We start from the raw sequence: 13,753 nt of genomic DNA, 5'->3' as shown, positions 1-13,753 counted from the left end.
ACTGCCAATCACGGGGATGGCCAGCTGAGGCTGCCTTCCCACTGGTGGGAACAGGAGGCCCTTGTGGCCGTGTGGTCTGGCTTCCTCCTTGGTACCTGGAGGCTGATCGGGTACCCAGCTCTGTTCCTTGCTGCCACCTTCATTTGTGAGCAAACGCCTCTTAACTCTCGCACTGTCGGACCCTCGCCCGGAGCCAGGGGCAGTGCAGACTAGCCGACTGCTCTGTCACCTTGGGTGGGCTCTGTCACCTTGGGTGGGCGTCTACACACACGCACGTTGAGTTGCACATATATGGACACGCGTGCGCCAAGCGGGGTGTGTGCGGCCGTCTGTTCATCCACACCAAGGAATGTACCCGTGGTGGCTGTAACAGGGCAGCTGCTCATCTTGCTCTCTGCCGAGATGAGCACATCGCATCTGCCAGCCGGGTCCAACAAGGCGCGTCACTTCCGGTGGGGCATCCCTCCAGGCTGGCCACAGGCTTGTGACACGGGGGCCAGAGCTGGCATCAGGATTTTCCACTAGACGGGCCGGGTTCCCCAGAGGCCAACGTAGAGACACTCCTGCTGCTGAGGCCTCCGCCAAGGGCAGGGCCCTGGGGAAGGAAACCGCGGCTGATGTGGGAGAACCCGAGAATGTGGGTTGAGGACAGAAGGGGTCCCCGTCTCTATGCGCCAATCATCTGGAAGGCATTTCCAGCCTAATTATGATCACAGTGCACAGTGCTTGTAGGGATCCCTTCCCCGCTTGCGAGTGGTGGATTTGCAGATTTGAAAACAGTGAAGCAATGGAAATCAGCTCTGGGTGACGACAGTAAGAAGTCCTTGAAAGGAGAAGGAAGCTTCTGTGGTTGCAGCAGATCTAATCAGAGAGAGAGAGAGAAACACAGAAAAGCAACTGGAGGGGCATCTCACAGCAATTTGACCTCGAGCTTCTGTGGGAGCCGTTCTCCATTCTTGGATGGTAATCCCGCACCTCCTGCCACGCATGACAAAGCACAAAAGCTGTGTCACTTCCAGATTGTGCCCAGGAGCTTCTTCTGGGCCTCACATGTGGATGCAGGGTCCCAAGGCTTGGGCCGTCCTCTGCTGCTTTCCCAGGCCATTAGCAGGGAGCTGGCGGGGCCACCAGGATGAACCAGCGCCCATATGGGATATAGTGTTGTAGGTAGTAGCTTAATCCACTACATCACAGCACCAGTCCTGCAGTAATTTTCTTACATAGCCGTTGATACCTTAACCTTGGTGGGAGACATGGTTCCCCAAAGAAGCAGCCCATGTAGCATTCAGATAGAGGATCAGTGCTCAGAGAACAGAGCAGAGGGCGCTGGAGAGGGCCTGACTTGCCCTGTCACATGGTGGTCTGGAGCATCAGCTCTGAGAAGGGTACCATCTCTCACAGCCAGGAAGGAGGGCAAGAGCCCCCTGGGTGGGCGGGCGGGCGGGCAGGCAGGCAGGCAGGCAGGCAGCCGAGCAGATGCAAAGGCCCTGGGACAGAAACACAAGGGGTCACCTCATCCGGAAGGGGTCACCTCATCCTGAAGGGAGCCCCAGTGAGGCTGCAGCAGGTGGAGAGTGTAGAAGCCTAATACTCTGTGAGCAGCTGACGGCCCCCAGGGTCGCTCAGGGTTTCCTGGCCCTGGCCAACACAGACACAGACTCTGCCCTGTTCTGCACTCCCCTCCACAACTCAGATAATGTTTGCTGCCACCTACCCATTTGCCAGGCAAGAAAGTTGAAGACCTCAGAGATCCCCCAAGAGAGTTTCATGGACAGAATGCATTATTTTATTATCTTTTAATTCCCCTTTCTATGAACTTTTTGAAGCCACTTCTTGTGACTGGCTCCGCAGCCAGGTGAGGGGCAGCTTTTGACCTTAGCAGATAAGGCTCTAGTTAAGAGAGCTGAATCCCGTGTCAGAGGGCCTGAGTTCAATCCCTGATTCTGGCTCCTAACTCCAGGTCCTGCTAGTGGACACTCTGGGAGGCAATGAGGGGGACAGCTCCAGTTAGGTTCTTGCCAGGCACATGGGAGACCCAGCTTCAGCCCCCTGCCCAGCCCTAGTTGCTGCAGACATTGGGGGCATGAACTGGCAGGCGGGGAGCTCGCGCTCTCTGCCTGTCAAATACATAAATGAACATTTTTCAAGGTCAACTCTTAGGTGTCGCAGCTGGAACTGGATGAGCTGGAGGTTCTGCTTTCCTGGGGAACCCCAGGGGACTCTGCCTGGAACCCGGAGCTGCTAAGTCCATTCTGGGTGGTGCTCAGGCTCTAGGTTCAGGGCCATAGAAGGCACACTGACCATGCATGGCCACCAGTGTGGGATCCAGGCCGAGCCCAGGATTTGGAGAGGAGCAGAGCCGCTGGGGCGATCCCTGCCTTAGCAAAGGCAGCCCCGTGGAGGCCCCTTGGCAGCCAAGCCGGCGCCCCACAAACACGCATGAGTCACCGTGGGCAATCCGACACACTCCGCCTAGGATGCACCATCCTGTGGGGACCACACGGCTGTGAGCAGGGCCAGCCAGACTGCGGGTGTGCAAGAACGCTGCGGTGGGTTCCGCCTGGGCACTGGGCTGAGATGGGGGCCCCACGTCCCCCTGGGGCCTCCTTCCTGCCGGCCAAGCTGGATTCTCTGTTCGTGAGAAAAGGCCAAGGGAAAACTTTTCCAGAAGCTGGAAGTCTAGATGAGAGCTGTTGCCCTCACTCACATTTGGGGTCATCGTACATTCTCAGGTGACACTGAAGCGGCCCAGGTGCCAGCCCGGCCCCCACACCACTTTCTCCAGTGCCCTCATGCTATGCCCACCTGCCTGGGCTGGGGAGGAAAGCTGATCTTTCACTCAGCTTTGTTGTCGCCCTTCCTCTCCCTTGCCATCCTGGGGTTGTGCCTGTCCTTGTCCTGCTGAGGCACTGAGGGGCCCGATGGCTGGGCCAGGGTTCAGCGCGTGCACACTGGCTTTTGTGCTGTGTGCTGTGGCTCTGCAGGTGCTCTCCCCACCCCCTTCCCTCAGAGCCCCCTGGGTGTGGGGTAGCGGTCATGCTCTCTTTCAGTCATGTGGCCTTGACCTCTGCCTCTGCTCTTGCTGTACAAGCAGGCCAAGAGGGGGATGCAGGGGACTGTGAAGGACAGAGGCCTTCAGCCCACCGGGTGCTTCTTTCAGCATGTGGAGAAATGCAAGCAAGAAGGGGCCAGAAGGGAGGCGCACAGGCAGCAGACCCACCATGCAGCGAGCTACAAGGAAGCTGAGGGCCAAGGGTGGGGGGCACCTGGTACAGCCATCAGGTGGGGTTAGAACTCTGGCTGCCACAGTCCAAACTTGCCCCACATGTAGTATCTCTGCCCCATTCCCCTGGGTAGGGCACGCAGTTGGTGCCCAATAAATGCACATAGGAGGTGCGATCTTGAGGTTGGAGGGTAGAGGAGGCCTTGGGGGTGTAGTCCTGGCAAGCACAGGTCACCCAGGGGAAAGCCAGCAACAAGGAGACTGACAGAGCCCTGAAAGTGACCAGATGGCCGCGGGGGACAGGGAGACACATGACTGGACCCAGGCAGTGGAGTGGAAGTGGAACTTTGAGACCCATAGTGGGCAGGATGTGTGGGGTGACAGGAATGGTGGATTCAGAGACACCTGTGACTATGGTCACAGTGACACCCTGTGGATGCTGGCGCTGCTTCCAGTGATGGGAAATGTGGGGACAGAGTTGCCTGGGTAGTTCGCTGGGGTTCCTCAGGCCTTGATCTCCCCAGCAGTGAATGGGACTGGTGAGACCTCCCAGCAAGGCTGTGAATAAGTCAGCAAGACATAAAGATGCCAAGGAAAACAGTAAGATTCTCTGTCACACACACACGCACACAGATGACCTGTGATCTGTAGGGTGTGTGTGTCTTGGATGTGATAGGCAAGGTTCCATTGCAGAGCCATCCGCAGTGGCCACCGGACACTGGTTCCAGGACCTCCCCCGTACCTGTGTTCCATGATAGGATTTTGCCTAAAACCTGCACGGTATCACCTGTCCATTCTACATCAGCTCTAGGTGACTTACAGTGCCTGCAGCACTGGCACACATGCCCCTCCATGGCACACTCTCTACAAGCCCAGGGGCCTGCCTAGGCTCACTCCAGAAGTGCTTGGTGTCAAACCATTTCCAGTCCTTGGTGGGCAGAGTCACAGGGTTGACACTTGGTGATGGCTGCGTCACCTCCTCCTCCCCCAGCCCCCATCCTAGCCTGACACCCTGGGAAGGACGCGGTATGCCCACCAAGACAGGGCTTCACGCTGGAACATTCTTTGCCTCTCATTCTATCTGTGGGAAGAAACAAGTGACTCTGAAGAAACAAAAATTTCTCTTTCCATCTGCTGATGGAAACCCACTGTTGCCAGTTGTGGCCAAGCAAATTACATTAGGGTTTATGCTGCCATCTGCCGAGGGCGCCTCAAGGGGCACAGGCTGTTCTCTGAGCTCAGACGCTCTCACCCTGATTGGGCTCAGGCCTCGCTGCACCCTGACATCACTGGGGCTTTCAGGGTCCCGTCTGGCTGCTGCGGATGGATGGAGGTTGGGGCTGCCAGGGCTGACAAAGGACGCCGCATACTTGTGGGCTGTGGTCCCTGCTGAACCTTCCCGTCCAGTCGCGCTCGCTCACATCATGGCTATTTCAGGCTCCTGACACGGGTGCTCCCGGGCTGTGTGTCAGACGCCAGTTTCATCGGTCCCTTGGGCATTTCCATGCATCTCAGGTGGTTGGGTGGGTTATTCTAACCCAGGGGACCAGTGGTTCTCACTTGGAGTGACTGTTGATGATATGTGGAAAGTATCTTCTATCCCCCCAGTTACTTGGGGGGATTCAGTGTTCCTGTGTCCTGGCTCAATCCTCAAATACCTGCAACAGTTAGGGCTGGGCCAGGCAAAGCTAGGAGCACAGAACTTCATCCTTGTCTCCCACATGGGTGGTAGGAACCCAAGTTACTGGAGTCTCCACCTGCTCTCTCCCAAGGTGCACATTGGCAGAAGGCCTTCTGATATGGGATGTGGGCATTTCAGTGGCATCTGAACAGCTGGGCCTTCACAGGAGACGTTGCTGACCTTTGTGCCCTGGGGAAGGAGGCAGGCATGGAGCTGCAGCCAGCCACCTGGGTGGGGCATGGCCAGGGATGCAATGCCCAGGACAGCCCCGCGGCTGATCCCAGACACCAGCGGTGTTGAGGAAGAGACCCTGCTCTGGATCAGCTCACAGGCTCACTGTTCCAATTTGTTCCAATATGGGTCGGGCCTTGTTGGGCCCTGAAGACAAGTCTGTGAATGAGACTGGTGAACTTCCTTCCCTCGTGAGATGAACACAGAATTAAATGCCTGTTGCCAGGACAGTTTCACATAGTGAGGCGTGCCAGGGGGACTGAGATCTGAAGTCAGTGTCTTCGGACAATGCTGTCTCTCGGGGCATCGATTTCTCTATCTGTAAAACGGGGCTTATGGTGGGAACCACTCTGCAGAATCATAAGGCTCCAATGGGAGGAGATGCATTAGAATGCAGGGTTGTAACCAGCTCGCATGAGTGTCAGGGACTTGCGGTCATTTGTTCATTCATGCTTGCCTGCCTGCAGAACTGCTGTAGCCAGCCATGTGGCTGCATATCACTTCTTCATCCTCAAGGGCTGGGACACCTGCTCATTCAGGGTCAGGACCTGTCCGAAGCCCAGCTGTTGGCAGCAATCACCACAGGTGACACAGGCTGTTTCTGTACATGTCTGAATCACAGGGCACCAGAGCTGGCCAGGAGGGAGCACCCAAGCACACCCACACCTTGGGGCCAGCCCTGGGACATGGCATGCTGGTGGCCTGGGACTAACCAACCTGTGGGGCCCAAGGGGCACCTCCGCATAGGGAAGGGGTGGGACCTGGCCTCTACAGGGCTGTGAACTGAACATCTCAAGGCCTGTGTGACAGGGTAAACCATGCCCACTGCTGCCAGCACAGCCTGGGCCCTGCCCTTCTTCCCCGCACTCTGTGTTGTATAAGAGTCCTCCCCTTGCCAACACAGCTATGCAGAGATGAGGGGAAAGCCCCAAAGTCTGGGACTGAGGCAGGCCAAAACCAGGAGTCAGAACTCCATCTGGTCTCTCCCAGGGGTAGAGGAGACCAAGCATTTGTGCTGTTTACTGCAGGGAGCTGAGTGGGAAGCAGAGCAACCGGGATGCTAGCCAGAGCTCTGGTATGGAGATGCCCACATTGCAGACAGCAACTAAACCTGTGACGCTGTAGCACCAGCCCCTCCATTCGTACTTGGGATTGAGCTTGTGTGACATCTAGAAGCACAATAAAACCTGATATTAGTAAGCCAGAAGTCTGCATGTTTCCTTACTTAGGACAGCGCTCAATAGCAAATATAAATGCTGTGCAAGTCCATCCAGGAATCTCAGGGAAGGGGTGGGACACGCTGGTGTCAGGCGGCCAGCCGCCCCTCTCAGGCTGCAGCCTCCCCACAGCACACGGAGCAGTCCTGGGCCACTGTTGAGAGAAACCAGAGACACTGGGAGCCAGGAGCTGGGCACAGAGCGGGACTCTGTGAGTGTGAGGTTGGCCCCAACCCAGGCCCTACTTCTCCTCACCCCTGAATTGGCCGGGAGGAAGTCGCTGTGTGATTTGTTGGCACGCACTCCAGTTCATCAAGTGGCAGGGCAAGCAGCAGCAGTGCCTGTGACCCGAGTCGGAGCATATGTTTTCTTTGGCTCCAAGCCTCACCTTGAAGGTGAGGTTTGGGGGTGAGGGAGCTCTCAGCTCAGTCCCTTGGGTCATCCCGCAGGCCTGCATGATGAAAGCTCCTTTTTATTCTCGGAAAACAATCCAGCCCTTTCCCCTCTCATTTATTTTCTCATTTGAAGTCTAATTTGGAAAGGGCCAGGGGCTGTGACTTAGTCCTTCCTGGGGCCCCCGGCAGAGGCAGCGGACGGGAGCCTGGGGCCCGGGTAATCTCCGGGAATCACATTTATGAGCTGCCGGGAGGCCAACACACAGCCAGTTTTCCTGTTGGGCCGGATGGGAGCTGTGGCTCTAGAGGATTGGCCACTCCAGCTTGGCTTTTCCCCGAGGGTTCAGCGGCTCCTGGAGCTGGTGGGGTGGGTGCCAGGCACAGTGTAACTGTCTCTTCTCCCAGCCTGAGTGGTGGTGTTGTTAGCCAAACCCAACTGAATGGAGGGCCCGTGTCCCTCGGGGACCAAGAAAGGAGAGAGGGAGAGGAGTAGCAGCAACAGCCACCTGCTCCACAGCAGCCAGAGGGGTGAGGTCACCTTGGATGATTCTCACTTCAGGGAGAGACGGAGCTTGTGTCTGCACTGACAGCTGTCAGCATTTCAGGGACAAGCTGGGAGGCTCCATGGTGTTTGCAGCAGCCACTGTCACTGCATTCAACACATGTACTATGTCCCAGCGAGACTCAGTGTCCTCATCTGTTCATGGGGATAGTGATGCCTGAGGGAGTCTGTTAGTGACCAGGATTTATTGGCATCTCAGTGTCGCTTACCTGGCCCATAGCAGTGACTCAGGAAACACTGCCCACTGCTGGGGATATTACTCTGGGCTGTGTCTGCAGAGAGAAGTGGGGTGGGCACCAGAGCCATGCACCGGCAGCTTCTCGGAGGTTTAGGGGCACAATCTGCTGAAGGGGAAGCCCAGAACTATTGGGGATTCCGACTGGGGGTGTACCCAGTCTGTGCACTTTGCTGCTGTGACTGGGAGCGTCCTGCACACGCCGAGGCTGGGGTTAGACAGTGTGACTCTGGAGTGTGTCACAGGAGACTTTGTCCCCTCATCTAAATCAGTTCCATGGAGGGCCATGGATGATGGAGCCTGGGGATCCCACAGCCCAGAGCCCAGCATTCGCCTGTTCATCCTGGGACAGTTCCAGCTTAGGACTCGAAAGTCATCTCTTTTTTTTTTTTTCCCCCAAAAAAACCTTATCCATTTAATTGGAAAGGCAGACTTGCAGAGGGAAGGACAAAGCTCTTCCATCTGCTGGTCTACTCCTTAAATAGCCACGATGGCTGAGGACTTAGGCCAAAGACTGAGCTCCATCCAGGTCTCTTATGTGGATGACAGGGGCCAAGCACATGAGTAGGAGCTGGATTGGAAGTAGAGCAGCCAGGACTTGAACCAATGCTTCCATGTGAGATGTTGAGCTACAATGTTGGCCACTGTTGCTATCACTTTAGAAACCGGTTCAGTTCTTTTCGTAACAATCAACTGTAGACATGGCCTAAAGGTAAAGAATATGAGTGTGGCAGCCACAGCCAAGGTTGAGCCCACCCACTGCCTCTGCTCCACCTGCTCTGTGTCCGCCAAGTCTCCACCCCACCCCCGCCAAGGACCCCCCGGGACCTCAGCAGATGTGATCTTCCCAAGGCACCTTCCTGGGCAGCAGCTGCACTTGCTCCTCCTCTGCCTGAGGGTTCGGATCAGAGATGGGGGAGAGCCGGGCTTCGGAGGAGTCGTGGGCATCACAAGCTACACACCCAGCACAGCACCCCTCCAGTCCTGGCCTCTCCCCGGGTCCTGAGAAGACACTGTGGGGGTCAGATCACTTTGGCTCTGGGAGCTCTCCCACCCCCTACTGCCTACAACCCTCTGGGGCCCTGGCACCCCACCCTACTGCACCCCTCCCTGCCAGCAGTGCTGGCTCTGGTCCCTGCGCGGGGTTCCACACCACCCCTGCCCCCCATCCTGGGCCGCATCTCCGTGGCTCTGCTATGAGTCACAGTGGCTGGCAGGGCGGCTCTGTTATCTGGGGGAACCGGAGATCCCCCGTAATTCCCTCCAGCTGCGTCTCTGCAGGCCTGAGGTCACCCCTGCTGGCATGAGAGGAGAGCAGAGCTTGTTGTGTCTTTGTTTCATTCAAATGGTTTGGGTGACGACGCACTCAATTTCTTCTTTCTTCCTTTCTAAACCAGGGCACCGTCTGGGAGTCACTTTTGATTAGACTCTGACCTCAGAAACACACTTGCATCATTTTGAAAATATCTCCCAGTGCCGCAGAAATTGACTCCAATGCAGAAGGGATGTGGAGTGGCTGGGAGCCAGAGATGGGCGTGGGCTCTGCCCCAGCCCCAGCCAGGGCCTGCCCAAGACTCCCCGGGGGATTGCTGGCCTGAATCGAAGCTCGGGTCCTGTCCCTGTCATGCCCCTGGCTATATGTAGTGACCTGGGGCTCGACCTGGGATCACCATCGTCATCATGGTCTTTCTTGATACCTTCTCCAACAAGAGCAGCTACTGTTGTCAAGTGCTTGGACTTCTGGGAAGTCATACTATGTGCCCTCATTTTGCTGTCCCGTCATGTCACCCTGTCCAGTAGCTCCATTGGCTATCAACATCTGAGTGGCACCTCCTGGGTGCTGGGAGGGTCCGGGGGTGATCGCCTTTGTTTCCCTGATCAGCTGTGGGTGGAGCCGGGATCTTACGGAAGCAGGGAGCCCCAAAGACAAGGCCTGAGATGGATGGTGTGGCCTCTCTCCTTGGGAAGGTGGGTCAGGTATAAAGCAGACATGATAGGTTCAAGGCACATGGTCCCAGGAGAGGGTGGCTAACGATGGGAAGTTGGTGATTGGGTGCCAGTGGAAGGCAACTGTGAGGCCCCCCCAATGCTGTGTGCAATGTGGCCCTTAACGCACAGAGCCAGCGAGGCAGGAAATATCCCCTCCCCAAGGGCATGAGCCAGCTCTGCATCCCTGTAGGGTCCTCCACTGCCCCCTCCACATCAAACCAGCGAGGCTGACCGACCTCAGCATGAGAACCACTGTGGAGGAAAGTGAGCTCTTGTGTGCAGCTGCTTTCTCTTGGCCTGTCACAGCAAGGGGAGCCCCCCGGCCCCGGGAACGAAGGGAAGTAGAGCAGGAGCATCCCACTGGGGTTTGGGGAAACGAGGCCGGGGGGAGGGTGAGGGCAGCCTGGCACGGTCCACTCCCAGGAGTGACGAGAGAGGCCAGCTGTGACTCAGTCTCCCAAAGTCTAGGAGTGCTCCCAGTACCCTAGGAGGCTGGACCTGGGTGAGGCGCCTGCCTGGACCTGAGCTGTGTGGGGCCAAGTGCACCTGACCCGCAGGATGTAGTTGGAGCTGCTGTGAACTCTCCCATCCCTCCAGTGAAGATTCCTCCCCTTGAGCCTTTGTTCATGCACGGGAATGTTAGAAGTATTTGTGTAAAATTACCTTGCAGCTGCAAATGGAGGTAGATGTCATGATTGAACCTGGGTGTCACTCCCAAGATAGCTTATAAGGTGTGTGCAAATATTCCCAAATTGGACACCTCTGGCCCCAAGCGTTTCACACCAGGGACACTCACCTGCCCCTGCTAACACAGGAAGAGGACACTGCAGGGGACAGAAGCTTGGGGGTGGGCCGCTGAAGGACTAAGCAGCTGGGGACATGGGGAACATGGAGGGGTCTGAGCCCGAGCCGTGACTGTTCCATGGATGACAACAGGCTCTTCCCCAGTGAGGAGGTGAGATGTGTAGCCCCCGTCTGCCCACCCTTGTTGCTTTTTTTTTCTAAGATGTATTTATTTACTTGAAAGGTAAAGAATAGGGGCTGAGGAGGTGGTTCCATTGGCTAGTCCTCCACCTGCAAGTGCCGACATTCCATATAGACACTTGTTCATGTCCCAGCTGTTCCACTTTCCATCCAGCTCACTGCCTGCTTGTAACCTGGGAAAGCACAGGAGGATGATTCAAAGCTTTGGGATCCTGCACCTGTGTGGAAGACTCAAAGAGGTTCCTGGCTCTGGGCTTCAGACGAGCTCAGCTCTAGTCATTGTGGCCATTTGGGAAGTGAACCAGTAGATGGAAGACATTTGTCACCTTCTCTCTGCCTTTCCACTAAACAAAGAAATCTTTTATTTATTTTTTTAAGTTAAGCGTAAAGTTGGGTGATGAGAAAGAGAGAGAGAGAGAAAAGGGCCAGAGCTGGACCAGCCTGAAGCCAGGAACCTGGAACTCCATTGGGTCTCCCATATTGATCATGGGGACCCAAGAACTTGAGCCTTCACCTGCTGCTTCTTAGGGTGGGCGTTAGCAGGGGGCTGGCATGGGAAGCGGAGCCAGGTCTGAAGCCAAGCCATGGGACGTGGGCAACCCAAGCAGTGTCTTAGGTGTCGTACTGTGTCAGCACCTCATCTATATGTCAGTACCTGTTCTGTGCCTGGCTGTGCTGGGTAGGGGCTGAGGGTGTGCCTGGGTATGAGCCCTCAGTGCCACACTTATTAGCTGTGTGATCCTGGGCTGGTTGCTGAATGTCTCTGTGCTTCTGGTTCTTCATGCATCAACTGGTGACAATGACAGCATCCTAGTGTCGTCCTGAGGCTTGGCAAGGGCTCCCAGACCCTTGCAGCATGTGGCCCCACCCTGTGGGTGGTTGTTGACACCAAATGAGAACCATGCTCAGAGGTTTACAGCGTTCTCGCTCCACAGAGCGGGATGCCGGGGCCAGGGCTGTTTCCAGTGGTTGTCACTCTGCCCGGAAATGTGGTGGACATTTGACCCTTCGGTGGCAGCTGTGGGTTTGCTCAGATGAGTCTGGGGCCATGGGCATCATGCCCTCTTCAGAGTTTATGGATTAACTGACCCATGGCTTCCTTGGGCCTGAGCTCTCGGTGTGGGCACCTGACATGGCCAGGGGACCAGGAGGGCTCCGACAGCTGCCAGATTTGGCAAAATGGCAGAGAAGCTGAGAGGTCTGGGGAAAGGGCTTCTAATGTGAGTCCCCTGCCGGAGGAAGTATCCCCAGCTGGGCACAGGTTGGTCCCCTAGGGGGCAGTAGGGCTCCATCGTGAGCCTCCACCTACTGCCTCTCAGCTCCAGGTTCGGGGAAGTTTATGTACACCCTCAGCAGTGGCTGGGCCAGGTATGTACAGGGGAGAGGCTCATCAAAAGAGCAGCTGTGATGCTAGGCTAGCACGGGCTGTCGCTGAGAACAGCTGTGTCCAGCTGAGCCACAGAATGCAGGGGGAACCCCAGGCTCCGGACAGGCATCAGGAGCAGACACATGTCCCCACGCTACTGCTCTAGGCTCCAGCCGAGGTTCCAGAATCCCAGAAACAATTTTCCCAGATAAGCTCAATCTCTCCCCATGACCCCCACATGGTAGCTGCCCTCTGGCTCCTCCAGCCGTCTGCCCGCAGCTGGGGCAGCACCTCTGAGAAGGCCAGCTCTTGGAGCACCAGGAGACCTTCAAGGTCATCCGGCTCAGCTCTTCACACTGGGTGTCCCCAGCCTTAGCCCAAGAAATTGTAGGGGTCCCTGGGAAGCAGGTGGGTGCTGGAGTAAGGAGCCTGGCAGCGGTTACCTGAGAGCGGTCACCTGGTGGGTGCAGGTGGACGGCATGCTGGGCAGGTAGTACGGGAAGAGAAGATGGTGTGCTGCTTTGCTCATGATGTTGTGATGAGTCACCACAAACAGAATAACTTGCAGCACCTCCAGGGTCATGCTCTCTGGTTCCTTCCCCAGATGCCTGTAATGACCCCTGGATGTGGCCGGAACCAGGGGAACCAGGGGCCACATCCAGGCCTCTTACCAGCGTGGCAGAGGCCTAGCTACTTAAGCCACTGTGACGGCTGCCAGGGTCTGTGTGAGTGGGGAGCTGGAATCAGGAGCCAGAAGTGGAACCTGAGCCTTGGCAGCCCGATGTGGACAAGGGGCGTCCAACCACCAGGCCAAATGCCTGCTCCTGGACAGCCCAGATAGAGTGCCCTGCCCCTCCAGGACTTGGTAGTGCTGAGATCAGGGGTGTATAGAGTGGATTCCTTCTAGAAGCTCTAGGGAGAGTCTGTCCTTCACCTTCTCTGGCCCTGGAGGCTTGTGTGAACTCTGACCGTGTCTACCAGCATCTCCCTCCCGAACTCCCATGAGCCCCTGGATGCACCTGTGTGATCCAGGGTCCCCTCTCCACCTCAGAGTCCCTAACCCAGTCACATCTGCACAGTCCTCTTGGCCCTGTGAGGTGACCAAGTCCCGAGGTCTGGGACCAGGGAGTGGGCACCACTGAGGGCCATCGTCCCACAGGCCACACTTCCTGTGGCAGCTTCTTGCGGGCCCTGGGCACTGGCCGCTGTGCTGTGCACTGTTTCTCCCTCTCCAAAGGGGCGATGAAATCCTCATGAGTTTCTGTTTGATAAATTGCAGGAGAAAGTTTGTGTCTCCCCAACATCTCCCAGGAGGTGGGGGCAGGAGGAAGCCTCTAAAGGGAAAATGGGAGACATGTACCTGCTCTGCTCAGATACCCCGAACACCAGTGTGGGAGAACTGAACGCAGAGCAGGTGGCAGCTGAAGGTGCTGTTGTGGCGCAGGGCACCTGCCTCAGTTGCTGCAGTGTGATGGAAGCAGGGACCCGCCTGCAAGGTGCACAGGGTGGGATGTGTACCCACAGCATGGGTGTCTCCGGGTTCTTCACGGAGAGTCCTTGAGGAAGGGCTTCTCTTAGGCAGATCTACGTTTCCCCCTCTAGAACCTTCCATCTGTGTCTGACAAAAATGGCTTTTATCTGGGCTTTGGCACAAGGGGACAGAGATGCGGTGGCAGAGCGATCACAGTTGTAGGTGTCGTGCAGGATGAGCAGAGACCCCAGAACCTGCCTCCATGCCAAGGAGGGCATGGCAAGTGCCAAGGTCCTGGGTCAGACTGACCTCAGCTTGCAGAGTTGACACAGGGGAGGCCAGCAGGGCATTGTCAGGTCCAGATCCGGGCACCAAGCCCAGTCTGAGAGTCTTAGAGTG

The sequence above is a fragment of the Ochotona curzoniae genome, unplaced genomic scaffold, assembly GCF_017591425.1.
Source record: "Ochotona curzoniae isolate NIBS_2020 unplaced genomic scaffold, NIBS_Ocur_1.0 contig_3520, whole genome shotgun sequence".
Lineage (NCBI taxonomy): Eukaryota > Metazoa > Chordata > Mammalia > Lagomorpha > Ochotonidae > Ochotona > Ochotona curzoniae.
The sequence above is the reverse complement of the archived record's forward strand: the minus strand, read 5'-3'. Positions refer to the sequence as shown.